The sequence below is a fragment of the Hemiscyllium ocellatum genome, unplaced genomic scaffold (genome assembly GCF_020745735.1).
Source record: "Hemiscyllium ocellatum isolate sHemOce1 unplaced genomic scaffold, sHemOce1.pat.X.cur. scaffold_3155_pat_ctg1, whole genome shotgun sequence".
Classification (NCBI taxonomy): Eukaryota; Metazoa; Chordata; class Chondrichthyes; order Orectolobiformes; family Hemiscylliidae; genus Hemiscyllium; species Hemiscyllium ocellatum.
In genome coordinates this window covers 36,510-55,805 of record NW_026868329.1, presented here as the reverse complement: position 1 = coordinate 55,805, position 19,296 = coordinate 36,510, and the positions used below count along the sequence as shown (strand labels likewise).

Genomic DNA, 19,296 nt, shown 5'->3' with positions numbered 1-19,296 from the left:
AATGCACATGCAAGGCTTTCAAGCTCTCGTTTCGGCACTGCAGTGCTACATTGCAACATCTCACGAGGCAACACGGATCTTCGTGTCCTTCAGCTGTTCATCACAAGGGAACTTTGCCGTGGTCGTTGAATGCGGGAAGAAAACACCCCTTCCAAAAGTTCCCGGTGCAGAGGGGTGAACGGCAGATCCTCGATGCACTGCTCACGTGTAAAGGGGGCACCCAGATTTGAACTGGGGACCTCTTGATCTGCAGTCAAATGCTCTATACCACTGAGCTACACCCCCCATGGCGCCAACGCACTGCATGTTTACACTTTCCACATACTACAGTGACAATTGTCTAAAACACCTCTCTTGTCTGCGCCTTTCAACAGTTTACGTGCAGCAGAGATGTTTTGTATGTGAAACCTATTTCCAAAATGACTGTCTGACTTCAATAGCATTTGCATCGGCAATGGAAATGGCTGAGTGGCAGAGTTTAATTGGACGTAAGTTATTGCGCAAATGCCCTCCGAACTGACATCAGCTCTGAACGAATGCACATGCAAGGCTTTCAAGCTCTCGTTTCGGCACTGCAGTGCTACATTGCAACATCGCAACATCTCACGAGGCAACACGGATCTTCGTGTCCTTCAGCTGTTCATCACAGAAGGAACTTTGCCGTGGTCGTTGAATGCGGGAAGAAAACACCCCTTCCAAGGAGTTCCCGTGCAGAGGGGTGAAACGGCAGATCCTCGATGCACTGCTCACGTGTAAAGGGGGCACCCAGATTTGAACTGGGGACCTCTTGATCTGCAGTCAAATGCTCTACCACTGAGCTACACCCCCCAGGTGCCCAAGGCACGCATGTTCACACTTTCCACATACTACAGTGACAATTGTCTAAAACACCTCTCTTGTCTGCGCCTTCCAACAGTTTACGTGCAGCAGAGATGTTTTGTATGTGAAACCTATTTCCAAAATGACTGTCTGACTTCAATAGCATTTGCATCGGCAATGGAAATGGCTGAGTGGCAGAGTTTAAATGGACGTAAGTTATTGCGCAAATGCCCTCCGAACTGACATCAGCTCTGAACGAATGCACATGCAAGGCTTTCAAGCTCTCGTTTCGGCACTGCAGTGCTACATTGCAACATCTCACGAGGCAACACGGATCTTCGTGTCCTTCAGCTGTTCATCACAGAAGGAACTTTGCCGTGGTCGTTGAATGCGGAAAGAAAACACCCCTTCCAAGGTGTTCCCTGTGCAGAGGGGTAAACGGCAGATCCTCGATGCACTGCTCACGTGTAAAGGGGGCACCCAGATTTGAACTGGGGACCTCTTGATCTGCAGTCAAATGCTCTACCACTGAGCTACACCCCCCCAGGTGGCCAACGCACTGCATGTTCACACTTTTCCACATACTACAGTGACAATTGTCTAAAACACCTCTCTTGTCTGCGCCTTTCAACAGTTTACGTGCAGCAGAGATGTTTTGTATGTGAAACCTATTTCCAAAATGACTGTCTGACTTCAATAGCATTTGCATCGGCAATGGAAATGGCTGAGTGGCAGAGTTTAAATGGACGTAAGTTATTGCGCAAATGCCCTCCGAACTGACATCAGCTCTGAACGAATGCACATGCAAGGCTTTCAAGCTCTCGTTTCGGCACTGCAGTGCTACATTGCAACATCGCAACATCTCACGAGGCAACACGGATCTTCGTGTCCTTCAGCTGTTCATCACAGAAGGAACTTTGCCGTGGTCGTTGAATGCGGGAAGAAAACACCCCTTCCAAGGTGTTCCCTGTGCAGAGGGGTGAACGGCAGATCCTCGATGCACTGCTCACGTGCAAGGGGGCACCCAGATTTGAACTGGGGACCTCTTGATCTGCAGTCAAATGCTCTACCACTGAGCTACACCCCCCAGGTGCCAACGCACTGCATGTTCACACTTTCCACATACTACAGTGACAAATGTCTAAAACACCTCTCTTGTCTGCGCCTTTCAACAGTTTACGTGCAGCAGAGATGTTTTGTATGTGAACCTATTTCCAAAATGACTGTCTGACTTCAATAGCATTTGCATCGGCAATGGAAATGGCTGAGTGGGCAGAGTTTAATTGGACGTAAGTTATTGCGCAAATGCCCTCCGAACTGACATCAGCTCTGAACGAATGCACATGCAAGGCTTTCAAGCTCTCGTTTCGGCACTGCAGTGCTACATTGCAACATCTCACGAGGCAACACGGATCTTCGTGTCCTTCAGCTGTTCATCACAGAAGGAACTTTGCCGTGGTCGTTGAATGCGGGAAGAAAAACACCCCTTCCAAGAAGTTCCCCGTGCAGAGGGGTGAACGGCAGATCCTCGATGCACTGCTCACGTGCAAAGGGGGCACCCAGATTTGAACTGGGGACCTCTTGATCTGCAGTCAAATGCTCTACCACTGAGCTACACCCCCCCATGGCCCAACGCACTGCATGTTCACACTTTCCACATACTACAGTGACAATTGTCTAAAACACCTCTCTTGTCTGCGCCTTTCAACAGTTTACGTGCAGCAGAGATGTTTTGTATGTGAAACCTATTTCCAAAATGACTGTCTGACTTCAATAGCATTTGCATCGGCAATGGAAATGGCTGAGTGGCAGAGTTTAATTGGACGTAAGTTATTGCGCAAATGCCCTCCGAACTGACATCAGCTCTGAACGAATGCACATGCAAGGCTTTCAAGCTCTCGTTTCGGCACTGCAGTGCACATTGCAACATTGCAACATCTCACGAGGCAACACGGATCTTCGTGTCCTTCAGCTGTTCATCACAGAAGGAACTTTGCCGTGGTCGTTGAATGCGGGAAGAAAACACCCCTTCCAAGGAGTTCCCGGTGCAGAGGGTGAACGGCAGATCCTCGATGCACTGCTCACGTGTAAAGGGGGCACCCAGATTTGAACTGGGGACCTCTTGATCTGCAGTCAAATGCTCTACCACTGAGCTACACCCCCCATGCCAAACGCACTGCATGTTCACACTTTCCACATACTACAGTGACAATTGTCTAAACACCTCTCTTGTCTGCGCCTTTCAACAGTTTACGTGCAGCAGAGATGTTTTGTATGTGAAACCTATTTCCAAAATGACTGTCTGACTTCAATAGCATTTGCATCGGCAATGGAAATGGCTGAGTGGCAGAGTTTAATTGGACGTAAGTTATTGCGCAAATGCCCTCCGAACTGACATCAGCTCTGAACGAATGCACATGCAAGGCTTTCAAGCTCTCGTTTCGGCACTGCAGTGCTACATTGCAACATCTCACGAGGCAACACGGATCTTCGTGTCCTTCAGCTGTTCATCACAGAAGGAACTTTGCCGTGGTCGTTGAATGCGGGAAGAAAACACCCCTTCCAAGGAGTTCCCGTGCAGAGGGGTGAAACGGCAGATCCTCGATGCACTGCTCACGTGTAAAGGGGGCACCCAGATTTGAACTGGGGACCTCTTGATCTGCAGTCAAATGCTCTACCACTGAGCTACACCCCCCAGGTGGGCAACGCACTGCATGTTCACACTTTCCACATACTACAGTGACAATTGTCTAAAACACCTCTCTTGTCTGCGCCTTTCAACAGTTTACGTGCAGCAGAGATGTTTTGTATGTGAAACCTATTTCCAAAATGACTGTCTGACTTCAATAGCATTTGCATCGGCAATGGAAATGGCTGAGTGGCAGAGTTTAATTGGACGTAAGTTATTGCGCAAATGCCCTCCGAACTGACATCAGCTCTGAACGAATGCACATGCAAGGCTTTCAAGCTCTCGTTTCGGCACTGCAGTGCTACATTGCAACATCGCAACATCTCACGAGGCAACACGGATCTTCGTGTCCTTCAGCTGTTCATCACAGAAGGAACTTTGCCGTGGTCGTTGAATGCGGGAAGAAAACACCCCTTCCAAGAAGTTCCCGGTGCAGAGGGGTGAACGGCAGATCCTCGATGCACTGCTCACGTGTAAAGGGGGCACCCAGATTTGAACTGGGGACCTCTTGATCTGCAGTCAAATGCTCTACCACTGAGCTACACCCCCCAGGTGGGAACGCACTGCATGTTCACACTTTCCACATACTACAGTGACAATTGTCTAAAACACCTCTCTTGTCTGCGCCTTTCAACAGTTTACGTGCAGCAGAGATGTTTTGTATGTGAAACCTATTTCCAAAATGACTGTCTGACTTCAATAGCATTTGCATCGGCAATGGAAATGGCTGAGTGGCAGAGTTTAATTGGACGTAAGTTATTGCGCAAATGCCCTCCGAACTGACATCAGCTCTGAACGAATGCACATGCAAGGCTTTCAAGCTCTCGTTTCGGCACTGCAGTGCTACATTGCAACATCTCACGAGGCAACACGGATCTTCGTGTCCTTCAGCTGTTCATCACAGAAGGAACTTTGCCGTGGTCGTTGAATGCGGGAAGAAAACACCCCTTCCAAGAAGTTCCCGGTGCAGAGGGGTGAACGGCAGATCCTCGATGCACTGCTCACGTGTAAAGGGGGCACCCAGATTTGAACTGGGGACCTCTTGATCTGCAGTCAAATGCTCTACCACTGAGCTACACCCCCCCATGGGCCCAACGCACTGCATGTTCACACTTTCCACATACTACAGTGACAATTGTCTAAAACACCTCTCTTGTCTGCGCCTTTCAACAGTTTACGTGCAGCAGAGATGTTTTGTATGTGAAACCTATTTCCAAAATGACTGTCTGACTTCAATAGCATTTGCATCGGCAATGGAAATGGCTGAGTGGCAGAGTTTAAATGGACGTAAGTTATTGCGCAAATGCCCTCCGAACTGACATCAGCTCTGAACGAATGCACATGCAAGGCTTTCAAGCTCTCGTTTCGGCACTGCAGTGCTACATTGCAACATCGCAACATCACGAGGCAACACGGATCTTCGTGTCCTTCAGCTGTTCATCACAGAAGGAACTTTGCCGTGGTCGTTGAATGCGGGAAGAAACACCCCTTCCAAGGTGTTCCCTGTGCAGAGGGGTAAACGGCAGATCCTCGATGCACTGCTCACGTGTAAAGGGGGCACCCAGATTTGAACTGGGGACCTCTTGATCTGCAGTCAAATGCTCTACCACTGAGCTACACCCCCCAGTGGGGAACGCACTGCATGTTCACACTTTCCACATACTACAGTGACAATTGTCTAAAACACCTCTCTTGTCTGCGCCTTTCAACAGTTTACGTGCAGCAGAGATGTTTTGTATGTGAAACCTATTTCCAAAATGACTGTCTGACTTCAATAGCATTTGCATCGGCAATGGAAATGGCTGAGTGGCAGAGTTTAAATGGACGTAAGTTATTGCGCAAATGCCCTCCGAACTGACATCAGCTCTGAACGAATGCACATGCAAGGCTTTCAAGCTCTCGTTTCGGCACTGCAGTGCTACATTGCAACATCTCACGAGGCAACACGGATCTTCGTGTCCTTCAGCTGTTCATCACAGAAGGAACTTTGCCGTGGTCGTTGAATGCGGGAAGAAAACACCCCTTCCAAGAAGTTCCCGGTGCAGAGGGGTGAACGGCAGATCCTCGATGCACTGCTCACGTGTAAAGGGGGCACCCAGATTTGAACTGGGGACCTCTTGATCTGCAGTCAAATGCTCTACCACTGAGCTACACCCCCCCTGTGCCCAACGCACTGCATGTTCACACTTTCCACATACTACAGTGACAATTGTCTAAAACACCTCTCTTGTCTGCGCCTTTCAACAGTTTACGTGCAGCAGAGATGTTTTGTATGTGAAACCTATTTCCAAAATGACTGTCTGACTTCAATAGCATTTGCATCGGCAATGGAAATGGCTGAGTGGCAGAGTTTAATTGGACGTAAGTTATTGCGCAAATGCCCTCCGAACTGACATCAGCTCTGAACGAATGCACATGCAAGGCTTTCAAGCTCTCGTTTCGGCACTGCAGTGCTACATTGCAACATCGCAACATCTCACGAGGCAACACGGATCTTCGTGTCCTTCAGCTGTTCATCACAGAAGGAACTTTGCCGTGGTCGTTGAATGCGGGAAGAAAACACCCCTTCCAAGAAGTTCCCGGTGCAGAGGGGTGAACGGCAGATCCTCGATGCACTGCTCACGTGTAAAGGGGGCACCCAGATTTGAACTGGGGACCTCTTGATCTGCAGTCAAATGCTCTACCACTGAGCTACACCCCCCAGTGGGGGCACGCGCATGTTCACACTTTCCACATACTACAGTGACAATTGTCTAAAACACCTCTCTTGTCTGCGCCTTTCAACAGTTTACGTGCAGCAGAGATGTTTTGTATGTGAAACCTATTTCCAAAATGACTGTCTGACTTCAATAGCATTTGCATCGGCAATGGAAATGGCTGAGTGGCAGAGTTTAAATGGACGTAAGTTATTGCGCAAATGCCCTCCGAACTGACATCAGCTCTGAACGAATGCACATGCAAGGCTTTCAAGCTCTCGTTTCGGCACTGCAGTGCTACATTGCAACATCTCACGAGGCAACACGGATCTTCGTGTCCTTCAGCTGTTCATCACAGAAGGAACTTTGCCGTGGTCGTTGAATGCGGGAAGAAAACACCCCTTCCAAGGTGTTCCCGGTGCAGAGGGGTGAACGGCAGATCCTCGATGCACTGCTCACGTGTAAAGGGGGCACCCAGATTTGAACTGGGGACCTCTTGATCTGCAGTCAAATGCTCTACCACTGAGCTACACCCCCCCATGTGCCCAACGCACTGCATGTTCACACTTTCCACATACTACAGTGACAATTGTCTAAAACACCTCTCTTGTCTGCGCCTTTCAACAGTTTACGTGCAGCAGAGATGTTTTGTATGTGAAACCTATTTCCAAAATGACTGTCTGACTTCAATAGCATTTGCATCGGCAATGGAAATGGCTGAGTGGCAGAGTTTAAATGGACGTAAGTTATTGCGCAAATGCCCTCCGAACTGACATCAGCTCTGAACGAATGCACATGCAAGGCTTTCAAGCTCTCGTTTCGGCACTGCAGTGCTACATTGCAACATCTCACGAGGCAACACGGATCTTCGTGTCCTTCAGCTGTTCATCACAGAAGGAACTTTGCCGTGGTCGTTGAATGCGGGAAGAAAACACCCCTTCCAAGGTGTTCCCGTGCAGAGGGGTGAACGGCAGATCCTCGATGCACTGCTCACGTGTAAAGGGGGCACCCAGATTTGAACTGGGGACCTCTTGATCTGCAGTCAAATGCTCTACCACTGAGCTACACCCCCCCATGGGCCCAACGCACTGCATGTTCACACTTTCCACATACTACAGTGACAATTGTCTAAAACACCTCTCTTGTCTGCGCCTTTCAACAGTTTACGTGCAGCAGAGATGTTTTGTATGTGAAACCTATTTCCAAAATGACTGTCTGACTTCAATAGCATTTGCATCGGCAATGGAAATGGCTGAGTGGCAGAGTTTAATTGGACGTAAGTTATTGCGCAAATGCCCTCCGAACTGACATCAGCTCTGAACGAATGCACATGCAAGGCTTTCAAGCTCTCGTTTCGGCACTGCAGTGCTACATTGCAACATCGCAACATCTCACGAGGCAACACGGATCTTCGTGTCCTTCAGCTGTTCATCACAGAAGGAACTTTGCCGTGGTCGTTGAATGCGGGAAGAAAACACCCCTTCCAAGGAGTTCCCGTGCAGAGGGGTGAACGGCAGATCCTCGATGCACTGCTCACGTGTAAAGGGGGCACCCAGATTTGAACTGGGGACCTCTTGATCTGCAGTCAAATGCTCTACCACTGAGCTACACCCCCCCATGTGCCCAACGCACTGCATGTTCACACTTTCCACATACTACAGTGACAATTGTCTAAAACACCTCTCTTGTCTGCGCCTTTCAACAGTTTACGTGCAGCAGAGATGTTTTGTATGTGAAACCTATTTCCAAAATGACTGTCTGACTTCAATAGCATTTGCATCGGCAATGGAAATGGCTGAGTGGCAGAGTTTAAATGGACGTAAGTTATTGCGCAAATGCCCTCCGAACTGACATCAGCTCTGAACGAATGCACATGCAAGGCTTTCAAGCTCTCGTTTCGGCACTGCAGTGCTACATTGCAACATCTCACGAGGCAACACGGATCTTCGTGTCCTTCAGCTGTTCATCACAGAAGGAACTTTGCCGTGGTCGTTGAATGCGGGAAGAAAACACCCCTTCCAAGGAGTTCCCGGTGCAGAGGGGTGAACGGCAGATCCTCGATGCACTGCTCACGTGTAAAGGGGGCACCCAGATTTGAACTGGGGACCTCTTGATCTGCAGTCAAATGCTCTACCACTGAGCTACACCCCCCATGGGCCCAACGCACTGCATGTTCACACTTTCCACATACTACAGTGACAATTGTCTAAAACACCTCTCTTGTCTGCGCCTTTCAACAGTTTACGTGCAGCAGAGATGTTTTGTATGTGAAACCTATTTCCAAAATGACTGTCTGACTTCAATAGCATTTGCATCGGCAATGGAAATGGCTGAGTGGCAGAGTTTAATTGGACGTAAGTTATTGCGCAAATGCCCTCCGAACTGACATCAGCTCTGAACGAATGCACATGCAAGGCTTTCAAGCTCTCGTTTCGGCACTGCACATTGCAACATTGCAACATCTCACGAGGCAACACGGATCTTCGTGTCCTTCAGCTGTTCATCACAGAAGGAACTTTGCCGTGGTCGTTGAATGCGGGAAGAAAACACCCCTTCCAAGGAGTTCCCGGTGCAGAGGGGTGAACGGCAGATCCTCGATGCACTGCTCACGTGTAAAGGGGGCACCCAGATTTGAAACTGGGGACCTCTTGATCTGCAGTCAAATGCTCTACCACTGAGCTACACCCCCCCATGGGCCCAACGCACTGCATGTTCACACTTTCCACATACTACAGTGACAATTGTCTAAAACACTCTCTTGTCTGCGCCTTTCAACAGTTTACGTGCAGCAGAGATGTTTTGTATGTGAAACCTATTTCCAAAATGACTGTCTGACTTCAATAGCATTTGCATCGGCAATGGAAATGGCTGAGTGGCAGAGTTTAAATTGGACGTAAGTTATTGCGCAAATGCCCTCCGAACTGACATCAGCTCTGAACGAATGCACATGCAAGGCTTTCAAGCTCTCGTTTCGGCACTGCAGTGCTACATTGCAACATCTCACGAGGCAACACGGATCTTCGTGTCCTTCAGCTGTTCATCACAGAAGGAACTTTGCCGTGGTCGTTGAATGCGGGAAGAAAACACCCCTTCCAAGGTTTCCTGTGCAGAGGGGTAAACGGCAGATCCTCGATGCACTGCTCACGTGTAAAGGGGGCACCCAGATTTGAACTGGGGACCTCTTGATCTGCAGTCAAATGCTCTACCACTGAGCTACACCCCCCCCCATGCCCAACGCACTGCATGTTCACACTTTCCACATACTACAGTGACAATTGTCTAAAACACCTCTCTTGTCTGCGCCTTTCAACAGTTTACGTGCAGCAGAGATGTTTTGTATGTGAAACCTATTTCCAAAATGACTGTCTGACTTCAATAGCATTTGCATCGGCAATGGAAATGGCTGAGTGGCAGAGTTTAATTGGACGTAAGTTATTGCGCAAATGCCCTCCGAACTGACATCAGCTCTGAACGAATGCACATGCAAGGCTTTCAAGCTCTCGTTTCGGCACTGCAGTGCTACATTGCAACATCTCACGAGGCAACACGGATTTTCGTGTCCTTCAGCTGTTCATCACAGAAGGAACTTTGCCGTGGTCGTTGAATGCGGGAAGAAAACACCCCTTCCAAGGAGTTCCCGTTGCAGAGGGGTGAACGGCAGATCCTCGATGCACTGCTCACGTGTAAAGGGGCACCCAGATTTGAACTGGGACCTCTTGATCTGCAGTCAAATGCTCTACCACTGAGCTACACCCCCCATGGGCCCAACGCACTGCATGTTCACACTTTCCACATACTACAGTGACAATTGTCTAAAACACCTCTCTTGTCTGCGCCTTTCAACAGTTTACGTGCAGCAGAGATGTTTTGTATGTGAAACCTATTTCCAAAATGACTGTCTGACTTCAATAGCATTTGCATCGGCAATGGAAATGGCTGAGTGGCAGAGTTTAAATGGACGTAAGTTATTGCGCAAATGCCCTCCGAACTGACATCAGCTCTGAACGAATGCACATGCAAGGCTTTCAAGCTCTCGTTTCGGCACTGCAGTGCTACATTGCAACATCTCACGACGCAACACGGATCTTCGTGTCCTTCAGCTGTTCATCACAGAAGGAACTTTGCCGTGGTCGTTGAATGCGGGAAGAAAACACCCCTTCCAAGGTGTTCCCTGTGCAGAGGGGTGAACGGCAGATCCTCGATGCACTGCTCACGTGTAAAGGGGGCACCCAGATTTGAACTGGGGACCTCTTGATCTGCAGTCAAATGCTCTACCACTGAGCTACACCCCCCAGGTGGACAACACGCTGCATGTTCACACTTTCCACATACTACAGTGACAATTGTCTAAAACACCTCTCTTGTCTGCGCCTTTCAACAGTTTACGTGCAGCAGAGATGTTTTGTATGTGAAACCTATTTCCAAAATGACTGTCTGACTTCAATAGCATTTGCATCGGCAATGGAAATGGCTGAGTGGCAGAGTTTAATTGGACGTAAGTTATTGCGCAAATGCCCTCCGAACTGACATCAGCTCTGAACGAATGCACATGCAAGGCTTTCAAGCTCTCGTTTCGGCACTGCAGTGCTACATTGCAACATCTCACGAGGCAACACGGATCTTCGTGTCCTTCAGCTGTTCATCACAGAAGGAACTTTGCCGTGGTCGTTGAATGCGGGAAGAAAACACCCCTTCCAAGAAGTTCCCGTGCAGAGGGGTGAACGGCAGATCCTCGATGCACTGCTCACGTGTAAAGGGGGCACCCAGATTTGAACTGGGGACCTCTTGATCTGCAGTCAAATGCTCTACCACTGAGCTACACCCCCCATGGCGCAACGCACTGCATGTTCACACTTTCCACATACTACAGTGACAATTGTCTAAAACACCTCTCTTGTCTGCGCCTTTCAACAGTTTACGTGCAGCAGAGATGTTTTGTATGTGAAACCTATTTCCAAAATGACTGTCTGACTTCAATAGCATTTGCATCGGCAATGGAAATGGCTGAGTGGCAGAGTTTAAATGGACGTAAGTTATTGCGCAAATGCCCTCCGAACTGACATCAGCTCTGAACGAATGCACATGCAAGGCTTTCAAGCTCTCGTTTCGGCACTGCAGTGCTACATTGCAACATCGCAACATCTCACGAGGCAACACGGATCTTCGTGTCCTTCAGCTGTTCATCACAGAAGGAACTTTGCCGTGGTCGTTGAATGCGGGAAGAAAACACCCCTTCCAAGGTGTTCCCGGTGCAGAGGGGTGAACGGCAGATCCTCGATGCACTGCTCACGTGTAAAGGGGGCACCCAGATTTGAACTGGGGACCTCTTGATCTGCAGTCAAATGCTCTACCACTGAGCTACACCCCCCCATGTGCCCAACGCACTGCATGTTCACACTTTCCACATACTACAGTGACAATTGTCTAAAACACCTCTCTTGTCTGCGCCTTTCAACAGTTTACGTGCAGCAGAGATGTTTTGTATGTGAAACCTATTTCCAAAATGACTGTCTGACTTCAATAGCATTTGCATCGGCAATGGAAATGGCTGAGTGGCAGAGTTTAATTGGACGTAAGTTATTGCGCAAATGCCCTCCGAACTGACATCAGCTCTGAACGAATGCACATGCAAGGCTTTCAAGCTCTCGTTTCGGCACTGCAGTGCTACATTGCAACATCGCACATCTCACGAGGCAACACGGATCTTCGTGTCCTTCAGCTGTTCATCACAGAAGGAACTTTGCCGTGGTCGTTGAATGCGGGAAGAAAACACCCCTTCCAAGAAGTTCCCGGTGCAGAGGGGTGAACGGCAGATCCTCGATGCACTGCTCACGTGTAAAGGGGGCACCCAGATTTGAACTGGGGACCTCTTGATCTGCAGTCAAATGCTCTACCACTGAGCTACACCCCCCAGGTGCCCAACGCACTGCATGTTCACACTTTCCACATACTACAGTGACAATTGTCTAAAACACCTCTCTTGTCTGCGCCTTTCAACAGTTTACGTGCAGCAGAGATGTTTTGTATGTGAAACCTATTTCCAAAATGACTGTCTGACTTCAATAGCATTTGCATCGGCAATGGAAATGGCTGAGTGGCAGAGTTTAATTGGACGTAAGTTATTGCGCAAATGCCCTCCGAACTGACATCAGCTCTGAACGAATGCACATGCAAGGCTTTCAAGCTCTCGTTTCGGCACTGCAGTGCTACATTGCAACATCTCACGAGGCAACACGGATCTTCGTGTCCTTCAGCTGTTCATCACAGAAGGAACTTTGCCGTGGTCGTTGAATGCGGGAAGAAAACACCCCTTCCAAGAGTTCCCGGTGCAGAGGGGGAACGGCAGATCCTCGATGCACTGCTCACGTGTAAAGGGGCACCCAGATTTGAACTGGGGACCTCTTGATCTGCAGTCAAATGCTCTACCACTGAGCTACACCCCCCAAGTGCCCAACGCACTGCATGTTCACACTTTCCACATACTACAGTGACAATTGTCTAAAACACCTCTCTTGTCTGCGCCTTTCAACAGTTTACGTGCAGCAGAGATGTTTTGTATGTGAAACCTATTTCCAAAATGACTGTCTGACTTCAATAGCATTTGCATCGGCAATGGAAATGGCTGAGTGGCAGAGTTTAAATGGACGTAAGTTATTGCGCAAATGCCCTCCGAACTGACATCAGCTCTGAACGAATGCACATGCAAGGCTTTCAAGCTCTCGTTTCGGCACTGCAGTGCTACATTGCAACATCGCAACATCTCACGAGGCAACACGGATCTTCGTGTCCTTCAGCTGTTCATCACAGAAGGAACTTTGCCGTGGTCGTTGAATGCGGGAAGAAAACACCCCTTCCAAGGTTTTCCCTGTGCAGAGGGGTGAACGGCAGATCCTCGATGCACTGCTCACGTGTAAAGGGGGCACCCAGATTTGAACTGGGGACCTCTTGATCTGCAGTCAAATGCTCTACCACTGAGCTACACCCCCCATGTGCCCAACGCACTGCATGTTCACACTTTCCACATACTACAGTGACAATTGTCTAAAACACCTCTCTTGTCTGCGCCTTTCAACAGTTTACGTGCAGCAGAGATGTTTTGTATGTGAAACCTATTTCCAAAATGACTGTCTGACTTCAATAGCATTTGCATCGGCAATGGAAATGGCTGAGTGGCAGAGTTTAATTGGACGTAAGTTATTGCGCAAATGCCCTCCGAACTGACATCAGCTCTGAACGAATGCACATGCAAGGCTTTCAAGCTCTCGTTTCGGCACTGCAGTGCTACATTGCAACATCTCACGAGGCAACACGGATCTTCGTGTCCTTCAGCTGTTCATCACAGAAGGAACTTTGCCGTGGTCGTTGAATGCGGGAAGAAAACACCCCTTCCAAGGAGTTCCCGGTGCAGAGGGGTGAACGGCAGATCCTCGATGCACTGCTCACGTGTAAAGGGGCACCCAGATTTGAACTGGGGACCTCTTGATCTGCAGTCAAATGCTCTACCACTGAGCTACACCCCCCAGGTGCACAACGCACTGCATGTTCACACTTTCCACATACTACAGTGACAATTGTCTAAAACACCTCTCTTGTCTGCGCCTTTCAACAGTTTACGTGCAGCAGAGATGTTTTGTATGTGAAACCTATTTCCAAAATGACTGTCTGACTTCAATAGCATTTGCATCGGCAATGGAAATGGCTGAGTGGCAGAGTTTAATTGGACCTAAGTTATTGCGCAAATGCCCTCCGAACTGACATCAGCTCTGAACGAATGCACATGCAAGGCTTTCAAGCTCTCGTTTCGGCACTGCAGTGCTACATTGCAACATCGCAACATCTCACGAGGCAACACGGATCTTCGTGTCCTTCAGCTGTTCATCACAGAAGGAACTTTGCCGTGGTCGTTGAATGCGGGAAGAAAACACCCCTTCCAAGGAGTTCCCGGTGCAGAGGGTGAACGGCAGATCCTCGATGCACTGCTCACGTGTAAAGGGGACACCCAGATTTGAACTGGGGACCTCTTGATCTGCAGTCAAATGCTCTACCACTGAGCTACACCCCCCCATGGGCCCAACGCACTGCATGTTCACACTTTCCACATACTACAGTGACAATTGTCTAAAACACCTCTCTTGTCTGCGCCTTTCAACAGTTTACGTGCAGCAGAGATGTTTTGTATGTGAAACCTATTTCCAAAATGACTGTCTGACTTCAATAGCATTTGCATCGGCAATGGAAATGGCTGAGTGGCAGAGTTTAATGGACGTAAGTTATTGCGCAAATGCCCTCCGAACTGACATCAGCTCTGAACGAATGCACATGCAAGGCTTTCAAGCTCTCGTTTCGGCACTGCAGTGCTACATTGCAACATCTCACGACGCAACACGGATCTTCGTGTCCTTCAGCTGTTCATCACAGAAGGAACTTTGCCGTGGTCGTTGAATGCGGGAAGAAAACACCCCTTCCAAGGTGTTCCCTGTGCAGAGGGGTAAACGGCAGATCCTCGATGCACTGCTCACGTGTAAAGGGGGCACCCAGATTTGAACTGGGGACCTCTTGATCTGCAGTCAAATGCTCTACCACTGAGCTACACCCCCCATTGCCCAAACGCACTGCATGTTCACACTTTCCACATACTACAGTGACAATTGTCTAAAACACCTCTCTTGTCTGCGCCTTTCAACAGTTTACGTGCAGCAGAGATGTTTTGTATGTGAAACCTATTTCCAAAATGACTGTCTGACTTCAATAGCATTTGCATCGGCAATGGAAATGGCTGAGTGGCAGAGTTTAAATTGGACGTAAGTTATTGCGCAAATGCCCTCCGAACTGACATCAGCTCTGAACGAATGCACATGCAAGGCTTTCAAGCTCTCGTTTCGGCACTGCAGTGCTACATTGCAACATCTCACGAGGCAACACGGATCTTCGTGTCCTTCAGCTGTTCATCACAGAAGGAACTTTGCCGTGGTCGTTGAATGCGGGAAGAAAACACCCCTTCCAAGGTGTTCCCTGTGCAGAGGGGTAAACGGCAGATCCTCGATGCACTGCTCACGTGTAAAGGGGGCACCCAGATTTGAACTGGGGACCTCTTGATCTGCAGTCAAATGCTCTACCACTGAGCTACACCCCCCCATGTGCCCAACGCACTGCATGTTCACACTTTCCACATACTACAGTGACAATTGTCTAAAACACCTCTCTTGTCTGCGCCTTTCAACAGTTTACGTGCAGCAGAGATGTTTTGTATGTGAAACCTATTTCCAAAATGACTGTCTGACTTCAATAGCATTTGCATCGGCAATGGAAATGGCTGAGTGGCAGAGTTTAATTGGACGTAAGTTATTGCGCAAATGCCCTCCGAACTGACATCAGCTCTGAACGAATGCACATGCAAGGCTTTCAAGCTCTCGGTTTCGGCACTGCAGTGCTACATTGCAACATCGCAAATCTCACGAGGCAACACGGATCTTCGTGTCCTTCAGCTGTTCATCACAGAAGGAACTTTGCCGTGGTCGTTGAATGCGGGAAGAAAACACCCCTTCCAAGGTGTCCCTGTGCAGAGGGGTAAACGGCAGATCCTCGATGCACTGCTCACGTGTAAAGGGGGCACCCAGATTTGAACTGGGGACCTCTTGATCTGCAGTCAAATGCTCTACCACTGAGCTACACCCCCCCATGTGCCCAACGCACTGCATGTTCACACTTTCCACATACTACAGTGACAATTGTCTAAAACACCTCTCTTGTCTGCGCCTTTCAACAGTTTACGTGCAGCAGAGATGTTTTGTATGTGAAACCTATTTCCAAAATGACTGTCTGACTTCAATAGCATTTGCATCGGCAATGGAAATGGCTGAGTGGCAGAGTTTAATTGGACGTAAGTTATTGCGCAAATGCCCTCCGAACTGACATCAGCTCTGAACGAATGCACATGCAAGGCTTTCAAGCTCTCGTTTCGGCACTGCAGTGCTACATTGCAACATCGCAACATCTCACGAGGCAACACGGATCTTCGTGTCCTTCAGCTGTTCATCACAGAAGGAACTTTGCCGTGGTCGTTGAATGCGGGAAGAAAACACCCCTTCCAAGAGTTCCCGGTGCAGAGGGGTGAACGGCAGATCCTCGATGCACTGCTCACGTGTAAAGGGGGCACCCAGATTTGAACTGGGGACCTCTTGATCTGCAGTCAAATGCTCTACCACTGAGCTACACCCCCCATGTGCCCAACGCACTGCATGTTCACACTTTCACATACTACAGTGACAATTGTCTAAAACACCTCTCTTGTCTGCGCCTTTCAACAGTTTACGTGCAGCAGAGATGTTTTGTATGTGAAACCTATTTCCAAAATGACTGTCTGACTTCAATAGCATTTGCATCGGCAATGGAAATGGCTGAGTGGCAGAGTTTAAATGGACGTAAGTTATTGCGCAAATGCCCTCCGAACTGACATCAGCTCTGAACGAATGCACATGCAAGGCTTTCAAGCTCTCGTTTCGGCACTGCAGTGCTACATTGCAACATCTCACGAGGCAACACGGATCTTCGTGTCCTTCAGCTGTTCATCACAGAAGGAACTTTGCCGTGGTCGTTGAATGCGGGAAGAAAACACCCCTTCCAAGGTGTTCCCTGTGCAGAGGGGTAAACGGCAGATCCTCGATGCACTGCTCACGTGTAAAGGGGGCACCCAGATTTGAACTGGGGACCTCTTGATCTGCAGTCAAATGCTCTACCACTGAGCTACACCCCCCAGTGCCCAACGCACTGCATGTTCACACTTTCCACATACTACAGTGACAATTGTCTAAAACACCTCTCTTGTCTGCGCCTTTCAACAGTTTACGTGCAGCAGAGATGTTTTGTATGTGAAACCTATTTCCAAAATGACTGTCTGACTTCAATAGCATTTGCATCGGCAATGGAAATGGCTGAGTGGCAGAGTTTAATTGACGTAAGTTATTGCGCAAATGCCCTCCGAACTGACATCAGCTCTGAACGAATGCACATGCAAGGCTTTCAAGCTCTCGTTTCGGCACTGCAGTGCTACATTGCAACATCGCAACATCTCACGAGGCAACACGGATCTTCGTGTCCTTCAGCTGTTCATCACAGAAGGAACTTTGCCGTGGTCGTTGAATGCGGGAAGAAAACACCCCTTCCAAGGTGTTCCTGTGCAGAGGGTGAACGGCAGATCCTCGATGCACTGCTCACGTGTAAAGGGGGCACCCAGATTTGAACTGGGGACCTCTTGATCTGCAGTCAAATGCTCTACCACTGAGCTACACCCCCCCATGTGCCCAACGCACTGCATGTTCACACTTTCCACATACTACAGTGACAATTGTCTAAAACACCTCTCTTGTCTGCGCCTTTCAACAGTTTACGTGCAGCAGAGATGTTTTGTATGTGAAACCTATTTCCAAAATGACTGTCTGACTTCAATAGCATTTGCATCGGCAATGGAAATGGCTGAGTGGCAGAGTTTAATGGACGTAAGTTATTGCGCAAATGCCCTCCGAACTGACATCAGCTCTGAACGAATGCACATGCAAGGCTTTCAAGCTCTCGTTTCGGCACTGCAGTGCTACATTGCAACATCTCACGAGGCAACACGGATCTTCGTGTCCTTCAGCTGTTCATCACAGAAGGAACTTTGCCGTGGTCGTTGAATGCGGGAAGAAAACACCCCTTCCAAGAGTTCCCGGTGCAGAGGGGCGAACGGCAGATCCTCGATGCACTGCTCACGTGTAAAGGGGGCACCCAGATTTGAACTGGGGACCTCTTGATCTGCAGTCAAATGCTCTACCACTGAGCTACACCCCCAAGTGCCCAACGCACTGCATGTTCACACTTTCCACATACTACAGTGACAATTGTCTAAAACACCTCTCTTGTCTGCGCCTTTCAACAGTTTACGTGCAGCAGAGATGTTTTGTATGTGAAACCTATTTCCAAAATGACTGTCTGACTTCAATAGCATTTGCATCGGCAATGGAAATGGCTGAGTGGCAGAGTTTAAATGGACGTAAGTTATTGCGCAAATGCCCTCCGAACTGACATCAGCTCTGAACGAATGCACATGCAAGGCTTTCAAGCTCTCGTTTCGGCACTGCAGTGCTACATTGCAACATCGCAACATCTCACGAGGCAACACGGATCTTCGTGTCCTTCAGCTGTTCATCACAGAAGGAACTTTGCCGTGGTCGTTGAATGCGGGAAGAAAACACCCCTTCCAAGGTGTTCCCTGTGCAGAGGGTGAACGGCAGATCCTCGATGCACTGCTCACGTGTAAAGGGGGCACCCAGATTTGAACTGGGGACCTCTTGATCTGCAGTCAAATGCTCTACCACTGAGCTACACCCCACCATGTGCCCAACGCACTGCATGTTCACACTTTCCACATACTACAGTGACAATTGTCTAAAACACCTCTCTTGTCTGCGCCTTTCAACAGTTTACGTGCAGCAGAGATGTTTTGTATGTGAAACCTATTTCCAAAATGACTGTCTGACTTGAATAGCATTTGCATCGGCAATGGAAATGGCTGAGTGGCAGAGTTTAATTGGACGTAAGTTATTGCGCAAATGCCCTACGAACTGACATCAGCTCTGAACGAATGCACATGCAAGGCTTTCAAGCTCTCGTTTCGGCACTGCAGTGCTACATCGCAACATCTCACGAGGCAACACGGATCTTCGTGTCCTTCAGCTGTTCATCACAGAAGGAACTTTGCCGTGGTCGTTGAATGCGGGAAGAAAACACCCCTTCCAAGGAGTTCCCGGTGCAGAGGGGGCGAACGGCAGATCCTCGATGCACTGCTCACGTGTAAAGGGGCACCCAGATTTGAACTGGGGACCTCTTGATCTGCAGTCAAATGCTGTACCACTGAGCTACACCCCCCAGGCGCACAACGCACTGCATGTTTACACTTTCCACATACTACAGTGACAATTGTCTAAAACACCTCTCTTGTCTGCGCCTTTCAACAGTTTACGTGCAGCAGAGATGTTTTGTATGTGAAACCTATTTCCAAAATGACTGTCTGACTTCAATAGCATTTGCATCGGCAATGGAAATGGCTGAGTGGCA

The 19,296-nt window shown here is 48.9% G+C and overlaps 28 non-coding genes across 28 annotated transcripts; all 28 read right to left on the bottom strand.

The window, feature by feature from the left end:
• Positions 1 to 756: 756 nt before the first annotated feature.
• On the bottom strand, positions 757 to 828 carry trnac-gca (transfer RNA cysteine (anticodon GCA)). Its single transcript has one exon. It is a non-coding gene; the product is annotated as a tRNA-Cys (tRNA).
• Positions 829 to 1,290: 462 nt separating this feature from the next.
• Positions 1,291 to 1,362, bottom strand: trnac-gca (transfer RNA cysteine (anticodon GCA)). The gene has a single exon. It is a non-coding gene; the product is annotated as a tRNA-Cys (tRNA).
• Positions 1,363 to 1,834: 472 nt separating this feature from the next.
• On the bottom strand, positions 1,835 to 1,906 carry trnac-gca (transfer RNA cysteine (anticodon GCA)). The gene has a single exon. It is a non-coding gene; the product is annotated as a tRNA-Cys (tRNA).
• A 463-nt stretch (positions 1,907 to 2,369) lies between these two features.
• On the bottom strand, positions 2,370 to 2,441 carry trnac-gca (transfer RNA cysteine (anticodon GCA)). The gene has a single exon. It is a non-coding gene; the product is annotated as a tRNA-Cys (tRNA).
• A 469-nt stretch (positions 2,442 to 2,910) lies between these two features.
• On the bottom strand, positions 2,911 to 2,982 carry trnac-gca (transfer RNA cysteine (anticodon GCA)). Its single transcript has one exon. It is a non-coding gene; the product is annotated as a tRNA-Cys (tRNA).
• A 460-nt stretch (positions 2,983 to 3,442) lies between these two features.
• Positions 3,443 to 3,514, bottom strand: trnac-gca (transfer RNA cysteine (anticodon GCA)). Its single transcript has one exon. It is a non-coding gene; the product is annotated as a tRNA-Cys (tRNA).
• A 471-nt stretch (positions 3,515 to 3,985) lies between these two features.
• On the bottom strand, positions 3,986 to 4,057 carry trnac-gca (transfer RNA cysteine (anticodon GCA)). The gene has a single exon. It is a non-coding gene; the product is annotated as a tRNA-Cys (tRNA).
• Positions 4,058 to 4,519: 462 nt separating this feature from the next.
• Positions 4,520 to 4,591, bottom strand: trnac-gca (transfer RNA cysteine (anticodon GCA)). Its single transcript has one exon. It is a non-coding gene; the product is annotated as a tRNA-Cys (tRNA).
• A 469-nt stretch (positions 4,592 to 5,060) lies between these two features.
• Positions 5,061 to 5,132, bottom strand: trnac-gca (transfer RNA cysteine (anticodon GCA)). The gene has a single exon. It is a non-coding gene; the product is annotated as a tRNA-Cys (tRNA).
• A 462-nt stretch (positions 5,133 to 5,594) lies between these two features.
• Positions 5,595 to 5,666, bottom strand: trnac-gca (transfer RNA cysteine (anticodon GCA)). Its single transcript has one exon. It is a non-coding gene; the product is annotated as a tRNA-Cys (tRNA).
• Positions 5,667 to 6,137: 471 nt separating this feature from the next.
• trnac-gca (transfer RNA cysteine (anticodon GCA)) lies at positions 6,138 to 6,209 on the bottom strand. Its single transcript has one exon. It is a non-coding gene; the product is annotated as a tRNA-Cys (tRNA).
• A 460-nt stretch (positions 6,210 to 6,669) lies between these two features.
• Positions 6,670 to 6,741, bottom strand: trnac-gca (transfer RNA cysteine (anticodon GCA)). The gene has a single exon. It is a non-coding gene; the product is annotated as a tRNA-Cys (tRNA).
• Positions 6,742 to 7,204: 463 nt separating this feature from the next.
• On the bottom strand, positions 7,205 to 7,276 carry trnac-gca (transfer RNA cysteine (anticodon GCA)). The gene has a single exon. It is a non-coding gene; the product is annotated as a tRNA-Cys (tRNA).
• Positions 7,277 to 7,747: 471 nt separating this feature from the next.
• Positions 7,748 to 7,819, bottom strand: trnac-gca (transfer RNA cysteine (anticodon GCA)). The gene has a single exon. It is a non-coding gene; the product is annotated as a tRNA-Cys (tRNA).
• A 464-nt stretch (positions 7,820 to 8,283) lies between these two features.
• On the bottom strand, positions 8,284 to 8,355 carry trnac-gca (transfer RNA cysteine (anticodon GCA)). The gene has a single exon. It is a non-coding gene; the product is annotated as a tRNA-Cys (tRNA).
• Positions 8,356 to 9,355: 1,000 nt separating this feature from the next.
• On the bottom strand, positions 9,356 to 9,427 carry trnac-gca (transfer RNA cysteine (anticodon GCA)). Its single transcript has one exon. It is a non-coding gene; the product is annotated as a tRNA-Cys (tRNA).
• Positions 9,428 to 10,424: 997 nt separating this feature from the next.
• Positions 10,425 to 10,496, bottom strand: trnac-gca (transfer RNA cysteine (anticodon GCA)). The gene has a single exon. It is a non-coding gene; the product is annotated as a tRNA-Cys (tRNA).
• A 462-nt stretch (positions 10,497 to 10,958) lies between these two features.
• trnac-gca (transfer RNA cysteine (anticodon GCA)) lies at positions 10,959 to 11,030 on the bottom strand. Its single transcript has one exon. It is a non-coding gene; the product is annotated as a tRNA-Cys (tRNA).
• Positions 11,031 to 11,500: 470 nt separating this feature from the next.
• trnac-gca (transfer RNA cysteine (anticodon GCA)) lies at positions 11,501 to 11,572 on the bottom strand. The gene has a single exon. It is a non-coding gene; the product is annotated as a tRNA-Cys (tRNA).
• Positions 11,573 to 12,043: 471 nt separating this feature from the next.
• On the bottom strand, positions 12,044 to 12,115 carry trnac-gca (transfer RNA cysteine (anticodon GCA)). Its single transcript has one exon. It is a non-coding gene; the product is annotated as a tRNA-Cys (tRNA).
• Positions 12,116 to 13,118: 1,003 nt separating this feature from the next.
• trnac-gca (transfer RNA cysteine (anticodon GCA)) lies at positions 13,119 to 13,190 on the bottom strand. The gene has a single exon. It is a non-coding gene; the product is annotated as a tRNA-Cys (tRNA).
• A 1,539-nt stretch (positions 13,191 to 14,729) lies between these two features.
• Positions 14,730 to 14,801, bottom strand: trnac-gca (transfer RNA cysteine (anticodon GCA)). Its single transcript has one exon. It is a non-coding gene; the product is annotated as a tRNA-Cys (tRNA).
• A 464-nt stretch (positions 14,802 to 15,265) lies between these two features.
• trnac-gca (transfer RNA cysteine (anticodon GCA)) lies at positions 15,266 to 15,337 on the bottom strand. Its single transcript has one exon. It is a non-coding gene; the product is annotated as a tRNA-Cys (tRNA).
• Positions 15,338 to 15,808: 471 nt separating this feature from the next.
• On the bottom strand, positions 15,809 to 15,880 carry trnac-gca (transfer RNA cysteine (anticodon GCA)). The gene has a single exon. It is a non-coding gene; the product is annotated as a tRNA-Cys (tRNA).
• A 471-nt stretch (positions 15,881 to 16,351) lies between these two features.
• trnac-gca (transfer RNA cysteine (anticodon GCA)) lies at positions 16,352 to 16,423 on the bottom strand. Its single transcript has one exon. It is a non-coding gene; the product is annotated as a tRNA-Cys (tRNA).
• Positions 16,424 to 16,885: 462 nt separating this feature from the next.
• Positions 16,886 to 16,957, bottom strand: trnac-gca (transfer RNA cysteine (anticodon GCA)). The gene has a single exon. It is a non-coding gene; the product is annotated as a tRNA-Cys (tRNA).
• Positions 16,958 to 17,424: 467 nt separating this feature from the next.
• On the bottom strand, positions 17,425 to 17,496 carry trnac-gca (transfer RNA cysteine (anticodon GCA)). Its single transcript has one exon. It is a non-coding gene; the product is annotated as a tRNA-Cys (tRNA).
• A 462-nt stretch (positions 17,497 to 17,958) lies between these two features.
• On the bottom strand, positions 17,959 to 18,030 carry trnac-gca (transfer RNA cysteine (anticodon GCA)). The gene has a single exon. It is a non-coding gene; the product is annotated as a tRNA-Cys (tRNA).
• Between the last annotated feature and the right edge of the window lie 1,266 nt (positions 18,031 to 19,296).